At 42.9% G+C, this 5,000-nt stretch overlaps 1 protein-coding gene across 2 annotated transcripts in view; it reads left to right on the top strand.

The window, feature by feature from the left end:
• The window catches only part of LOC119575132 (high-affinity choline transporter 1-like), a 35,055-nt gene that overhangs the window by 9,386 nt on the left and 20,669 nt on the right, over positions 1–5,000 (top strand). Inside the window, exon 1 of one of the 2 annotated variants that reach the window (XM_037922565.1) lies at positions 2,498–2,588. The exons of the other annotated variant lie outside the window; for it this stretch is intronic. The gene's annotated coding sequence lies outside the window, so the exon portion shown is untranslated. Of the gene's footprint in view, positions 1–2,497; positions 2,589–5,000 lie in introns of those variants that run through there. 2 annotated transcript variants of the gene reach the window in all.

Consider the following 5,000-nt stretch of genomic DNA (forward strand, 5'->3'; position numbering starts at 1 on the left):
ATCCACGCGCTTAGGAACACCAATACCCAGATCCGACACACGAGGGAGACAAGACCTCAAGGTTGTTTGGCTGCCTGGCCACGCCCCCTTCCTTCTCCTCCCCCTCTCTCCTCTCACTTCATCTGCCCCTCTCTTCCCCTACTCTATGTTTGTTTGCCTCTCCTCTCTTTTCGTCTGTCCCTCTCCTCTCCTCTTTTTCCCTCTCCTCTCCTTCTCTCTCCCCCTATCCTCTCCTCTCTCCCCCTATCCTCTCCTCTCCTCCTCTCTCTCCCCCTCTCCTCTCCCTCTCTCTCTTCGTCTGCCCCTCCCTTCTCCCTCTCTCTGCTCTCTCTCCGTTTGCCCCTCTCCTCTCTCCCATTCTCCACCCCCCTTCCTCTACTTTAATTTTGTTTGCTTTATATTGTCATTTGGTTCTCTAGTTTTCATTTCTCTGTATCCCCAGACTTTTTGTTTTCATTAGTACTTTCAGTTATCGATTGGGTTGATTTCTCCCCTTCCCCCTTCTCCTCTCCTCCCCTTGCTCTCTCTCTCTCTCCTCTCTCTCTCTCTCTCTCTCTCTCTCTCTCTCTCTCTCTCTCTCTCTCTCTCTCTCTCTCTGTCTCTCTCTCTCTCTCTCTCTCTCTCTCTCTCTCTCTCTCTCGCTCTCTCTCTCCGTCTCTCTCTCTTTCTCTTTCTCTCCCCTCCCCCCCATCATGTCTGATGAAGAAAATAGGCGTACATTTCGACACAAAAATTCCCCCAAACTTCACCTGCGTTGCCTTGGTGGAACCGTTGCCGCTGCTGTCGAGTGAAGGTAAAAACTGGTTAATATTTACCATTTCTTCTTTTAACGTTGGGAATCTGATGGCCATTGCCGCATCTCGGTGTCGAACCCACACGGATAGACAGTAAGACGCATTAGCACACGACATTGACACTGACAGAGGTGATGGCAAACGCTGGCAGTGACATTGGCATAGGTAATAGAATCAGTGTCGTCACTGATCAAGACTATATTATATTCTTAGATACTTTATATACTTATGTGTGTATATATATGTATATATTTATAACTATATAAGTATATGTGTATATTTGTGTGTGTGTGTGTGTTTATATATATATATATATATATATATATATATATATATATATATATATATGTGTGTGTGTGTGTATTTATTATGTATGTATGTATACATACATATATATGTATATATATATATACATATATATATATATATATATATATATATATATTGTATTTAGTTATACACACACACATACACACACACACACACACATACACACACACACACACACACACACACACACACACACACACACACACACACACACACACACACACACACACATATACATATATATGTATGTATGTGTGTGTGTGTGTGTGTGTGTGTGCGTGCGCGTGTGTGCGTTTGTATGTATGTATGTATGTATGTATGCTTCTATACATCCATATATATATTCATACATAGATATTTATGTACATATACATACACATATACACACGCATATGTATATACATATGCATATGCATGAGTGAATTCATAAACAAAAAGAGCGGTGTTGGGAGCAGTCAGGTGTATGGGGAGAAATAGAGATCGTCGGCAGAATTACGCGAGGGAGAAAGCAGCCCCTACCTCTACCTGTGACCTTGATTTCACACAGGTAGCCTATAACCTATACCGGGACGTGACGCGCCTAAAGGGGGACCATATGACGGGGGGGGGGGATGAGGAAGGGAAGGGTTGAGCGTAGGAAGAGAGGAAGCTGACGGAAAGGAAGTGGAAGGGCGGCAGACAGCCACAAGGGAAATGTAGAAAGAGGAGAGGCCAACGACGCGGTTGGCCGAATATGGTTAATGAGGAAATGCGACGAAGAGGGATGGAAAGAAGAGGAGTTAGAGAAAGAGAGACAGAGACAGAGAGAGAGAGGGTTTGAGGAGAAGTATATGAAATTAGAAAAGGAGGAGAAAGAGTGAGGCAGAGAAGGAGAGAGATTCGTAAGGGGAGAAAAAAACAATAGCGAGAAGAGTTTATGTAAAGAAGGACAGAAAGAGAGGGAGGAGAGATATAAAGTAACAGAGAAATGGTAGAGAGAGGGAGAAAGAGAAGAAAGGAATAGAACGAGAAGAGTGGGGGGAGGAGAGGAAAGAAAAGCAGGGAGAGAGAGAGAGAAGAGGAAACAGGGATTAGTGAGAGAAAGAGAGGCTGAAGCACACAGATGAACGGGTTTCCGCTGGGGAAGTACTGCCAAGGATGTTTCAGTGGGTGTTGGCCAGGAGAAGAGGGGTGGCGAAGGGGGAGGGTAAAGGACCGTCATAGGGGGAAGAGAAGGGATAGTGGCTGGGTTCGGGGGAGAGGATGGGGAAGGGAAGGGGAAGAGCAGCAGGAGTGTTGACTGTCAAGGGCAACGGGGGAAACGGATCCCCAAGGCCAAAGGCCCAGGAAACAAGAGTCTTTCCTGCATGGGCCTCACGTGCTGCATGCCACTCACTCACTGCCTGGAAGTGCGCTGCCGAAGCGGGTCTGGCCAGCGGAGTCGCGTGTGAAGGACCGTCTTTTCCCGAGGTGCTGGTGTTGTGGGTGAGTGTCTGTGCGTACGCGGTGCTTGCTTATGGCATGCTGTTATGTTTGTGAGTAATTCATGGAAACATGGAAAAAAGTGATGTGATTGAGGAATCGAGTGTATTAGATACGATCAGTATTTGTTCCGTGCAAGGTGTGAGAACGAATTTTTATGATGATGGAAGGCAAATATTTCCTAAGTAACATATAACTATATTGGTAGTATGTGTTTTCATAGTGTATATTTCGTTCCTGAACATACACATACTTTAAATTTAAGTTACAATGACATAGGCTTACCTCATTTAAGACTCATCAATACCTCTCATCTAGGCATATTTTAAGTGGTACAAAAATAACTTGTTTGTTTGATTCATTATCATATATGCAGACTCATGTTTGTTTTAACGACTTTTTGCAATTCACCCTTTCCCATACGTCTCCCTCGCACAGGTTTGTTTGTCATGCGCCGATTCGCTGTACATGTTTGTTGTCGTGCTGTCATACACTTATTCTTTGTTTATTTGCCATATTCCTATCCTCTTCGAAGAATGTATTTGTTTATTAGAGAGGTACGAAGGTCGAACGTGTGTATACCGAAAGCATTAGCGCGTTTGAGGATTATGTGTCTCACGATGTGGAAGGTGACTGTGCAGGCCTGCTGTTTATCCCCATGGAAATATGCGAGTCCTATGGCTCATAGAGGTTTCGAGATCTTAATATATAAACACACAATTTTTTTAATTATATGATTTATCAGAGACTCGGTTTTAAAACTTTGTTATTAGTTATTGAGGTGAATCACTATTAACAAGATCTTCGGGTGAAAGAACTTGAGGGATGTATGTTTTATCGGAATGATCCCTTGCACGGATTTGAGAAATTTTAGGGCCAAGTTGGGCATTTACCACCGGATTTTTTTTTACTGGCAATGGGTTTACTGTATCAAGAAGAGGTTGGCCTTTTGCTGCGTTGAGGTTAAAGAGTTTCTTCTTTGTGGTCGTTGAAACCTTCTCATTGCTGATTTGCATTTGGAATTTCCTAAACTTATTTTGTATTTTCATTGTATATGTATATATAGATAGACAGATATAGATATAGATGCAAATATACATGCATACACATTTTTATGTAACATGCACATATATATAATATATATATCTTGGATGTGCGGATCCTTTTAAAAAAGTAACATACTGCAGTAGACGACCTTGATACACACACACATGCTTATATATATATATATATATATATATATATATATATATATATATATATATATATATATATGTAGATAGATAGATATAGATAGATATGCATGTACACACACACACACACACACACACACACACATACACACACACACACACACACACACACACACACACACATATATGTATGTATGTACATATGTAATGTATACATACGTACATATATGCATGGATGCATGATATGTATATACTTAAATACAATCATACATATTTTAGAGATAAATACATTGATAGGTAATACATATACATATATAAACATTAAAATGCATATGGATAGGCTGTACTTGTACTTATACATGCACACAGACGCGCGCGCGCGCACAAGTGTATATATATGTATGTTTACACGCGTGTTTGAGTGAAAAACCATAAACCGTTTCCGATTTTTAAAAGATATGCTTCGGGTCCTCATCCTACTTATAAACACTGCGAGCGTTGCCTGGAAAGTGTCCGGAGCGCCGCAGCGTCTCGCAGCCCCGCCGGCCCTCCGCAGGGCTCCTGCCCCGACCGTCCAATTGGGAAGATTGCCGGGCGCGTGATGGGGAATACGCCGTCACGTGATTCCCGCGTCGCCGCCGGGCTCGCCGTTCCCGCCCTCTCAAGGCTGCGCTGGAGGGGGACTTTGCCGCGTCCTGCGAGGGGCTGCACGAAGAAGGCCGAGTCACGCTGTGGTCAAAGGGTCTCGTCCTTGGGTCTTCGATCACGTGTGTCCCAATAAAGGAAAGATTACGAAAGAAAATCTCTTCTATCTCTCAATACCGGGAAAACAACACGACGCAATAGACAGGTGTTTGTGCCCTCGAAGGTCAGCGTGCCATCGACTCCAGCTGCAGATGTCAGAAAAAAAGGGTCTATCCTACGATTGTAATTTGCCGTTCCAAGGACACCGTTGCGAGGGTGAAGAAAGGCGGTGCTTTGTGTTATGGCGGTTTCATTGTGTCCTGACGGTGTTGCTGAGAAATAGTATGGGAATTCCTTACTGCCTTATCTAAAATACCTGAGCGAGGAATGGGAGTTCTTATCTGATAATCTTGATAATAGTGAAGCGATGTTACCCCCTACCAGTTATATTAGCAATAACGCTTTAATGTTACTCCGTCTATCTAAAAAAAAAAAAAAAAAAAAAATCCGGTCCTATTTAAATTCAAAAGATATCCCT

This window comes from Penaeus monodon, chromosome 7, assembly GCF_015228065.2.
Source record: "Penaeus monodon isolate SGIC_2016 chromosome 7, NSTDA_Pmon_1, whole genome shotgun sequence".
Lineage (NCBI taxonomy): Eukaryota > Metazoa > Arthropoda > Malacostraca > Decapoda > Penaeidae > Penaeus > Penaeus monodon.